The following is a 12,323-nucleotide window of genomic DNA, read 5'->3' on the forward strand; positions in this document are numbered from 1 at the left end:
AGCACTTCCTCGCCAGAGAAGGATTTGCCACCCTGCTGCAGTATCTGGCCACTACCTCCCACATGCATACGTCAATTACCTCGCGGCCCGCAGTGCCCAGCAGCTGCGAAGCATCTCACCGGTCACGGCGGCGGTCAGACCTGCAACGCAGCAGAGGGTGCTGAAAATCTCTGGATCCGGAAGGCCGCCATTGGAACCTGAATTTGGCAACGTTTAACGCTAGAGCCTTATCTAGTGAGGGAAGTCTAGCTGTACTATTCGAGGAACAAGAGGGTGGTAAATGGGATATAATAGGGCTCACTGAGGTTAGGAGGACAGATGAGGCCTATACGGTGCTAAAGAATGAGCACGTTCTTTGCTATCAGGGCTTGGCTGACAGAAGAGAACTGAGAGTGGGATTCCAAATTCACAGAAACATAGCTGGCAACATAGAGGAACAGTATAGCATTAGTGAAAGGGTGGTAGGTATTGTAATTAAACTGAATAAGAAATAGAAGATGAAAGTGGTACAGACTTACGCGCCTACATCCAGCCATTATCACGCTTAAGCTGAAAGCTTCTATGAAGACGGGTAATCGGCAATGAGTAAGGGAAAAACACAGTATAGTATACTGATGCGAGACTTTAATGCGAAGGTAGGGAAGAAGCAGGCTGGAGACCAGGCAGTAGGAGATTATGGCGTTGGTACTAGAAACGCCAGAGGAAAGCTACGAGTAGATTTCGCAGAACGCAATAATTTACGGACTTTGTATTCCATCTACCAAAAACGAGGAAACCGCAAGTGGACATGGAGGAGCCCTAATGGCGAAAATAAGAACGACATAGACTTTATAAAGAGTGGACACCCAGGCATCGTGCAGAATGTGGAAGTGGTTGGCAAGGTACGATGCATTGACCATAGAATGGCACGGTCTCGAATTCGCCTAGACTTGAAGAAGGAACGACAGAAACTGATACGCAAGAAGCCAATCGATGAGCTAGCACTGAGAGGGAAAGTACGGGAATTCTGAATCTCGCTTCAGAACAGGTACTCGGCTCTTAGTGAGGAAACCAACCAACCTTCAAGTCAGAAAAGCTTTGGAGAGCATGCAATCAGGCAAAGCTGCTGGTGAGGATCAGGTAACATCAGATCTGCTGAAAGATAGAGGACAGATTGTGTTAGAAAAACTAGCCATCCTGTTTACGAGGTGTCTCATGACGGGAAGAGTACCAGAGTCTTGGAAGAATGCTAACATCATCCTAGTACATAAGAAAGGAGATGACAAGAGCTTGAAGAATTACAGGCCGATCAGCTTGCTCTCTGTAGTATACAAGCTATTTACAAAGGTAATTGCTAACATTGTAAAGAAAGCATTAGAATTAAATCAACCAAAGGAACAAGCAGGATTTCGAACGGGTTACTCAACAATCGACCACATTCATACTATCAATCAGGTAATAGAGAAATGCTCAGAATATAACCAACCACTATACATAGCCTTCATAGATTACGACAAGGCGTTTGATTCAGTAGAAATATCAGCCGTCATGCAGACACTGCGGAATCAGGGCGTAGATGAAGTATATATAAACACCCTCTAACAAATCTGCAGGGAATCAACTGCTGCTATAGTGCTCCGTAAAGAAAGCAACAGAATACCAATCCAGAAGGGTGTAAGGCCGGGGGACTCAATCTTCCCAAGGCTATTTACCACGTGCTTACAGGAGGTTTTCAGAGGCCTAGATTGGGAACAGTTAGGGATAAGAGTTAATGGAGAGTACTTTATTAACCTGCGCTTCGCCGATGACATTGCATTGCTGAGTAACTCAGGACACGAATTGCAACTCCGGATTACGAAGTTAGACAAGGAGAGAATTAAGGTGGGCCTTAAATTTAATCTGCAGAAAACGAAAGTATTGTACAACAACCTCGGAAGAGAGCAGCGCTTCGAGATAGGTAATAGTCCACTTGAAGCTGTAAAAGACTGTGTCTACTTAGGGCAGGTAATAACCATGGAGACGAACCACGAGATTGAAGTAACTAGAAGAATAAAAATGGGTTGGAGCACATTTGGCAAGCACTCTCAAATTATGACAGGTAGATTGCCACTATCCCTCAAGAGGAAGGTATATAACAGCTGTATCTTGCCGGTACTTAGCTGCGGAGCAGAAAGCTGGAGACTTACAAAGAGGGTTCAGTTTAAATTGAGGACGACGCAGCAAACAATGGAAAAAAATGGTAGGTGCAACCTTGAGAGACAAGAAGAGGCCAGAGTGGATTAGGGGACAAACGTGGGTTAAGGATATCATGGATGAAATGAAGAAGAGGAAATGGACATGGGCCGGGCATGTAGCGCGTAGACAGAATAACCGCTGGTCATTAAGGGTAACTAACTGGATTTCCAGAGAAGGCAAGCGGTTTAGGGGGAGACAGAAGGTTAGGTGGGCAGGTGAGATTAAGAAGCTTGCGGGTATAAATTGGCAGCAGCAAGCACAAGACCGAGTTAACTGGCGGAAAATGGTTGAGGCCTTTGTCTTGCAGTGGACGTAGTCAGGCTGCGGATGATGATGATGGGGATGTACTGCAGCTGGGCGCACACGAATATATACTGCAACTACTTGGACCAGTTTAAAAAATAATTAATTCAAGACCCCTGACCCCTTCTCTATGTGAATGCACATATTTATCTCTTGCCTCATTGTAGAGGCCCTCTCCCCCCTTCAACCCCGTGTTTAATACCCCCAAGCTGCAGTTTAACCGTCGAAACCCCGAGGACGCGCGAACGCGCTTAACACAGCAAGAAATGCTGTTACAAGGGCTCTTGCCCAGTGGTGGCCCGTCCTCGGACTGCTGTGACCGTGTCCGTCTTTCCTATCTTCACCTTACTTCTGGATGTCGCTGTCTCTGCGCCTCACTCTCTCCTTCCCTCTCTCTTTATTTCTATACCTTTTAATCCTATCCTCTGATACCCTCCTTCTCCGGTCTCTCGTGAGCTACTGTGGAGGTGTCCTCTCCCTGAGAGACAGTTACGGGGCTCAATTTTATCTTTTTCATTTAGGAATCACTTACTACTCATGATAAACTGGTGGCAGCACCTCTAGTGGGCGCCCAATCTGTCGACGCGGGGAGGGTGATGGCAGCGCAGCGCAGACACAGGACAGTGAGCCCACTGCCCCCTTCTGGTACACTGTACCCCGTACGTAGTTCGGCACCAAAGAGACCCAAATTCAAATCGATTTTGACTAACTTCTTCAGATCTATGGTGCCCCTCAAATAAAACCTTACTGCGTGCACGAAATTTCCGTCTCACTCTGGCTATCAAAACTTCCTGCACACTCGTTAGCGAGAACAACGTTCAACACAAAAATTTGTTACGGAAGCACTACCAACGACTCGAGGCTTTTTGACCCTTCTTTGGACACACTATGCACAAAAACTGGTTGTGGTAGCACTACGAACGACTCGAGTTTCATTCTGCCTACTTTGGACACACTGTGCACCTAAAAGATCCTGTCATGGACGTCAGAATATACGTCACTAACTCCGTAATTATGGAGGCAATTGCCAGGCTGATTCCAAGGGCAGACGTCTCGGCCCCCCAAAACGCTCCACGCAAACACGGAAAATTTAGAATTGGTCCCTTTTAGTGCGCCAGCAAACGTCACCTGTGGTCCAAAGAACGAGGCAGAGCCGAGAGTCGATAACAAAACAAAATTGTATTCTTAAGTACGGCAGAACGAATAACACACACACATGCACACTGAATTGATTGATTGATATCTGAGGTTTAACGTCCCAAAACCACCATATGTTTATGAGAGACGCCGCAGTGGAGGGCTCCGGAAATTTTGACCACCTGGGGTTCTTTAAAGTGCACCCAAATACGAGCACACGGGCCTGCAACATTTCCGCCTCCATCAGAAATGCAGCCACCGTAGCTGGGATTCGATCCCGCGACCTGCGGGTCAGCAGCCGAGTACCTTAGCCACTAGACCACCGCGTCGGGGCCACATGCACACTCGGCAATAATCCAATACAATACGTCACTAATCACAAGATACACAAAACAACGGACACAAACAACATGCACTACAATGCAATCTCATGCATTAACTAACCAAGACACTTATAGATTAAAATGTCCGTCAAACTAATTCAGTTTAAAGTTTTAGGAACAAATCTTGAATGCTTCTTTTCAAGGAAACACTCTTTTCATGTCCAGCGTCGGTTGTCGTTCCTCTGTTCCCGAAGTTTCTCTTCGAAGAAACATCAAGTCGTCCAATGTCCGCACTTCAATAACAAAACTTCTTCGCCGGTAACACGTCGGCCACTCACGCTCTGTGACTGCAGATCACGTCTTCAACTATACGGGCGGTAAGCACACACTTTTCTGTTGTTTGTAACAAAAGTTTTCACCCACAGGTAGAAAACCTCTTCATATCCTCCTGCAACTCCTTTCGCTGCTGGTTTATATCAACATTGGTTTGCATGCACTAGCCGATGGGTTCCCGAAACGTCGAAACATTTCGTCGGCGCGCCGCACAGTCAAGGCTGTGGAAAGGGCGTGACCTCTTTGGTACGTTACGTTACGCTACTCTGTATCACCACGCCCCTTTTCTTCGAGATTTTTCCAGAGATCGCTCGGTGAGAATGCGATAGGTTGGTCGGTGTAGCGGCGGCGCCTATGAAAGGACGGAAGGAGCGCGCGGTTTTTTTAAAGGGACACTAGTAAACTATTAAGTGAAACTTGATTGTTGAAATGGCGGTCCAGAAACCTTGTAGTGTTACTTTTGTACCAAGGAACGGCCTATGTTAAAATAAAATCACGTTTTAGTGCTCCGCATTAGGTTAGCACACTTTAAATTACCCACCTCGAAAAGCGGACCGACCGGACCGACTAACATCACTGTTGCCATGCACAATGTTTCCCGGCTTTACTGCGCTAGTAGCATCAGACCGAAAGCAGCGGGAGCCACAGCAGCAACAACGGCCATGATCAATTTCCTGCCATTGGCTTCGAGGTTGCAGACGCTTCTGCTTCAACTGCGGCCTGCGAGATGGCACCACCTGTTTTGTGTAACCATGCAAAAATGGAATATTTTAACCACTCGCGCCATTCCCCTTAGTAACGTCCAGTTTTTTTTTATGAATCAAACAGAAACAAACAAGCAGCATTTTATTCCGTCTCTTGATGCACGGAAGGTTTTCTTTCGATGCAATTAGATCGACTACTAGTGATTAACTCTAGGCGGTCCGTCTGATGTCATCGGGGTCATTTTGAAAATGTCCTACTGCGGCGCTTGAGTTCTTGTGCATTTACCTTAATTTCTTAGTAAGTATGACACTGTTGTTGATAATATTGTCGTTTTAGATGTTGTCATACATTAAACCTTCACTCTGATGTAAACTGTTATTTGGCTTTAGTGTTCCTTTATTGTGTGTTTCTTCGTTGCGCCGGGGTCTGTCGGGTCCGAAGGGTGCCCGAGATTGTTGCCGCTGCTAGAATTGGAAGGCGCGCGCTTTGTTGGGCGCTGGTTTTTGACACACATATTCGTTTCAAGATTATTTTCTGCATATCGCGTTGATATCGTGGCGTAGATTTGCTGAATTTATGAAAAAAGAGAGTCAGCTGACTTTATGCGCATCTATGCTATTGTATTTCTACTTGTGCAAAGTGTCTTGGCTTTTGTTAGCATGCCATGTACCTAGAGTAAGTGCTGCATTCAGTTAAACTGTAACACAAGGGAGCTGGGCTTAGTCAAGGTGTAGTGAGGCAGCTTTTTTCCGAAGGCCCCTTTCTTCTTGCTGAGATGAAATCAAGTTTCAAAAAAATTGAAGAGTATATATATATATATATATATATATAAATATATATATATATATATATATATATATATATATATATATATATATATCAGCCTTCGGTTCCAGTGCAATATATATGCAGGGTGTCCTTCGTAAATTTAGCCAGAGTTTAAAAATATGCCCGAACAAACATGTAATCACGACTCTACCAAATGCTTGTTGCTCACCGTTGCCTCAAGTTAGTAAGGCTAATTTTCGTGTACTCAAATATTGTTTAATTAGATATGCTTAATAACTAACTTTTTAGGAAACGAAGATAGATAAAAAATTCAATGAAAAATTTGTAGACAGTTTCGCAAAACGTCCGATTAGACAGCTATGAACTTTATATCTGTTAAATAGTAGCGTTTTTCTACTAATTACAAATGCCCGCGAAATACAAAAAATGCCACGTGACAAAACCCGCTCGTGCACCAGTGCGCGCAATGATTCTAGTGCTCTTTAACGTTCCGAGTACGAACGACCATAGCCTTTGCCCCATTGTGCTGCCTTTGGAGGGCCACAACAATGGTGGTGGCTTTATGATGAACACGTTTTGCTATCGGCCATAGAAATGATAACCACCGTGACTGCTTATCGCTGTCATGAGCCGTTGCGAGAGAAGCATGTCGTTTGTACGCGGAACGTTAGGGTGCACTAGAATCATCGTTTGCACAGACGCGTGAGCGGTTTGTCACGTGGTATTTCTTGTTTTTCACGGGTATTTGATATTAGCAGAAAAACACTAATACCTAACAGATATAAAGTTCAAAACTGTCTAATCGGAGGTTTTGCGAACTGATCTACAACTTTCTTATTGAATTTCTTATCTATCTTTGTTTCTTGAAAAGTAAGTTAATTCAACAAATTTATTTAAACAATATCAGAGAACACGAAAAATAGTTTAACGTTTAACTCCAGGCAACTGTGAGTAACATTCATTTGGTCACGTCGTAATTATGTGTTCTGGCATATTTTGAAACTTCGGCTAAAATTACGTGGGACACCATATATATATATATATATATATATATATTCGAAGGTCGTAGGTTCGATTCCTGCTTACAGTTGGTAATTTTTTCATCCACTTTTCTTTCTTCTTATTTACATTCCATTAATGTTAATAACTTCCCCTGTACATTCCTTGGCATTACTGTCTGTTATATCTCATTATTATTGTGTTAAAAACACGGAAAAACGAGCCCTTAGGTATACACTTCTTTCCCTTATATATATATATATATATATATATATATATATATATATATATATATATATATATATATATATATATATATATATATATATATATAAACGGGTATAGCCTGGCTAGATTAGGAAGAGAGAGAGAGAGAACGAATGGCACTCAATGCGCACCGCACCGCTTCTAGAACATCAAACGTTGTGCGAATAGACAAACTGCAATTTTTCTCTACACGTCATAAATACAGCCATTAACGGAAAGAACCGGCGTTGCCAATTAATCGGGTTCATTGGATACATCATGAATATACATAATTGGATACATCATGCTGAAGGTTTTTCTGCTCGGCCTAACATCCACAAGGAGGTACAGCAAGAAGAACGCACACACAATGCTTGTTTACTACTTGCAATACACCTTGAAGTGTATTGTCCGAAAACCACCATATGATTATGAGAGACGCCGTAGTGGAGGGCTCCGGAAATTTTGACCAGCTGAGATTCTTTAACGTGCACCCAAATCTTAACACAAGGGCCTACAGCATTCCCGCCTACACGGAAAATGCAGCCGCTGCAACCGGCATTCTATTCCGCGACCTGCGGTTCAGCAGCCGAGTACTTCAGCCACTAGACCACCGCGGCGGGGCAATGAGCAGAACTGGAGCGAAGTTTAGAAAAGCTTCGTATGTGATAATATGGAGTGAGCATATCATAAAATTCGTAGGCGTGTAAAGATTCCATCTGATGAAGGCAGAAGTGAAGTCATCGTAGGATTTTGCTCTGTAGGGGACATCATGATGATGGTGGTGGCGATGATGATGATTACGATGACGAAGATAATCGTCATCGCCACGATAAAGGTGATAATTCAAAGTTTAGTGCAGAGAGGAAGTTGTGGAGGGATACCTTGAGGCCGCACCAGATCGACCATTGTGATAAATGATCGCGCTGAAAGTGTGAATTGAAAAGCGACGTTTCGATAACATATTTGGAATGCGCGCAATCGAGACAATCGAAGAAGACGAGGCCGTGGAATCAGGGCTTGCGGGGGTGTGAGACATGGTGGTACGACACCAGAGGAGAAAGAGAATAAGATAGGCAGACGTTATGTTTTTACTGTGATTTATCTTTGAAAGAGATATCTTTTTTACTATGATTATTAGTGTGCATTATTTTAAAGCACGTTCAGTTATAGTCAATGTAATGAATATTCTGTCGGGTCTGAACGAGAATACAACATTTATTTCTCTCTTTTCATTTTATGTACTTTATTTTTCTCATAAATATTCAATTATTAAAACGGAACTCATTAGTTTTTGGCCGATCCCACTGAGCGGATACCAGTCATATTTAAGGCGTCATCATCATCATCATCGTGGCTGGCGATTGGAGAACCAGAGAGCGGGAGCAGAGACCTGTCAGATTGCGGATCTTCGGGCCACACCGGCCATCGATGCGCTTGGGACCAAACAAGCCAGCCGACCACCTCGGGCCTGGCGTGGTTGAAACCTCACCCGGACGTTCCCATCAGGCGAGCCCGGCGTCTACCGCAGCGAGCCTCAGCCAGCATTCGTAATCAGCATGGCAGGAGCCATGCGCGTTCAAGGTCAACAACCCTGGCTGTTAGCTGCGTTGCTGACCGCGGCTGGAAGCTAAACTACCGGGTTACCCATGATCGAGTGCCCTCACTCTGTGTCGTTGAGCCGTTGAGCCCTTACCCGGAACTTGACCACATCGTTCCCCCTGGGGAACTCACTCTTTATTTTGTTCAGCTTTTTAGATGCAACGCAGCTCTTTGAGTAGCATGTGTAACGCTATCCCTCCATTCGCACCACTGCCCTCGCCGTAGGTGTTGGAGCGGTCCCAAGTAGTTCACGTCCTCCTATCAGGGTGCGCAGAAATCTTTCTCCCTCGCCTGCCATGCGGACCCAACGTGTCAACTCTCTCTCGCTTCACCCTCTCCGCCACTCGCAACGCCCAAGCGCACTCCTCACGTGTGCATCATCTCACCCGTGCCACTTCTCTCCATCTGTCGGCCAGAAGAAGCCGCGAGCCGGCAAATGCGCGTGCTCGGCGCCCCTCGAGAATCTCACGGCGCCGACAATGTGGACAGCGTGCCGCTGCTTGCCGCGTGATCGCCCCAACGGGTGGGATGCCATCGCGGCATGCTTCCCGCTAGGGTACGCGCACCCTTCCCGGCTGTTTCCGGCGTTTCGAGGGTTAGCGAAGCAGATTTTTTTCGCGAATGGCGACGTCAACACCGACGAGGTGCGAGACAGGGAAGCTGAAGGCAAGCGTCGGCAATGGAAGACCAGCGACGCCGACGAGGTGTGAGTCAAGAATACCGATTGCGTTTGAGAATACAGACGGCGCTCGGGTGACACCGATGAGACGCGTGGCAAGGAAGCCGAGCGCAAGCGTCTTTAACGCGTTTCGCCTTCCGTGTCTTTGCGTTTCAAACAAACGTTTACTCGAGTAAACGCTACACCGAGTTTTGCTTCAAGCTGTTCTTCCAGCAGCAGCGTCGACGCCCGCTTCAACTGGGTCTACGCCGTGCGCACCGCTCCTGCTTCGCGTCCCATCAGGGTTCTCTTCGGGGAGATGGTCCATAGTTTTTATTTACTTTTGCTTCAGCGTTCTAGGTATACGTTTTACTTTTCTAGAGAAGATTAGAGTTCTATCCCGTTTTGTAAACTCGTTGTACTTTTACATGCAAAGACAGCCTCGTTATTGCCCCGATGACGATTATGTCATTGCGATTGCTTTCCCATGAACACGATTGTTTTGTTTAGAGCTCAGTCTCTCCATATGCCACGCGTTACAGCCACGAGTGTTGATTTGCCATCAGCAGGTGAAAAGCGATACCCTTACGTTGCCTCATGACTACGAAACTCACGTTGAAGCATTTCCATTTGCGTTGTATTTATAATAATAATAATAATAATAATAATAATAATAATATATTGGCAGCAACACATCTAAAAGACAAGCAGTCAAAGCCCGTGCGTGGAGTATACCGCGGGGCTAGACACTATCATGTTACATAAGAATCTCGATATGAGTGATACTTTTGAGCATCTGTATGTATGTATCGAGATACATTCGAAAATTTTCTCTGCATAGCAGTAGTGTAATCTTTTGCTATGTGGCAACTGTATCGCGATACTGTGGTGGACACGGGTATCCTCGTTAGCTTTTTTTTTTGCAGGAAATGCGCTGATGAGTTTTCAAATAAGAAGAAATAATTTTTTTTTGTTAAGCCAAACAATGACAGGACACAAGTCATCAACTTTGTGGGGGTGGCGAATAGTTGCCCACATGCACTGAATGGTCCCGTGTGCCATTGACATGGCCTCAGAATCGTGGACGCAGTACTCTCATGCTCCTCCCGTGAGAGCTGTCTCCAAAGCTAGGTGCCGCACCCCTAATTTTCTTCGGGAGGAAAGTCATTTCGCGAATCTCCTATCGAGAATAAATCGAGGTTTTCTAAATGAGAGCCTCTTTAAGAAGGTGTGGCTGCTTAAGTTAACGCAAGAACCACTTCAGCAGATCTTGCGTCTAGCATTAAGATTTACTTTTCTTAATTCAACGGCGTTCCTTCATAATTTTAGCGATACGTTCAATTTGAAAACTTCAATGCGTTGAAACGTTATTCAATATATTATCCTGCTCCTAATTAACTGTTCGCGAAGCATCAAGATTCCCGAAATCAAAATGTGTTCCAGTATTTCTATCCTTGTATCTCTATTTCTGTATCTGTTCTGGAATACCTTTCTTCTTATTTTGAAAAAGTCTTTCGTGAATATCCTGTTACGTCAAAAGCAAATGTATCTCAGTATAAGTATTTTAGGGCACCGGTGCATGTAGTTCGGAATACACTTTTTTTCAGTATCTTAGCGCAGCCCTGGTATACCACAACTGTGAAAAATAACGCACTCGACATACCTTTTTTTTTTTGTACTTGTCTATGCACAATATTGTGACTTTGATGACTCCGGCAGAGCTCGTTTTTATACGCAGAAAACAAAAGTCATTTTCTTATGTAGAAGAAATTATGAAAATTTGACCAGATCGCAAATGTTTGGGAGACAGCACATCATGTAGTACACAAAATTTGGGCGGTCAGAGGAGCTCACTTTCCTTATTACAATGCATTCTTCAGGTACCTTCCTGATATATGGGAGTTGTCGCTCTTTATCATAACATGAGCGCTGAAGCTTCTAAAAAGTATGCGTTCTTTTTTACTACCCTCGTATAAAGACGTCGTAGCTAGCTTAGCATTCACACATCTGATAGGTTGAAGCATATGCAGGATTGCACATCAGCACCAAGAGTTGAAATAAGGGTTGAAGTCTATTAAAGAAGAAAAAAAACTTGCTTTCTGCAGAACTAGTAAACTGGGCTTTAACTACGCATACAGCTAGCAAAGCAGAGAGTAAAACACAAAAAAAGCATAAAAATTATTTTAAAACTGAGTGCGAGCATTTGTTAGAAAAAATGAAACTTAGGACAAATATTGAAAGCCATAAAGCAGAAAAATATGCGTGAAGAAAGAAATGCGTTTTGATAATTTTCAATGCTGGACTTTTTTTCTGCGGCTTTAAACTTTGAGAACAAAAGGCTCTCAAGGAATGTTTGCTCAAGAAATCATGCGTATACCCCACAAAGTTACCACCAATACCATTGCACATGTCCAGTTACCACGTCAGTGTACGCACGTAGAAGCCGATGATGACGTTGTGAGTTTTTATATGCCGTCTCACTTTTCTGACTTGCGCGTAACGTTAGCTTAAGTTTGTTTGGCTTAAAAGGTTCCCTTTATTTTTCTTCTATCAACCACCGATATTCAAAGGTGCAATTCTACGCTTCCCCCACTGTGTAATTATGGAGTCAATGCAGTCCTTCGAATGTGGAATGCTCCTTTATTCACACTTTTTCTTCTAACAGCATCAGTCAGGCCTGAGCTTTCGGAAATATGTAGCTTCAGCTACCTTTTATCAAAACGCGCGCCAATGTGTGGTTATTATTAGCAGAGCACGAAAATATATAGAGGAGACAGTAACCATGTGATAAAAACCATATAACACAAAGAGCAAAACATGACTAAGAAAAACAAAAACAAACAACACAAAAACAACAGCACTGAAAAACAGCAATGAAAAAGCCTAGAAGAAAACAACAAAGAAAAAACCTAGAAGAAAAAACCTACTGTTTCGTTTTCTTCTAGGTGTTATCATTGCTGTTTATTCAGTGCTTTTGTTTTTGTGTTGTTTGTTTTCGTTTTTCTTACTCATAT

Source organism: Rhipicephalus microplus, chromosome X, assembly GCF_043290135.1.
Source record: "Rhipicephalus microplus isolate Deutch F79 chromosome X, USDA_Rmic, whole genome shotgun sequence".
Classification (NCBI taxonomy): domain Eukaryota; kingdom Metazoa; phylum Arthropoda; class Arachnida; order Ixodida; family Ixodidae; genus Rhipicephalus; species Rhipicephalus microplus.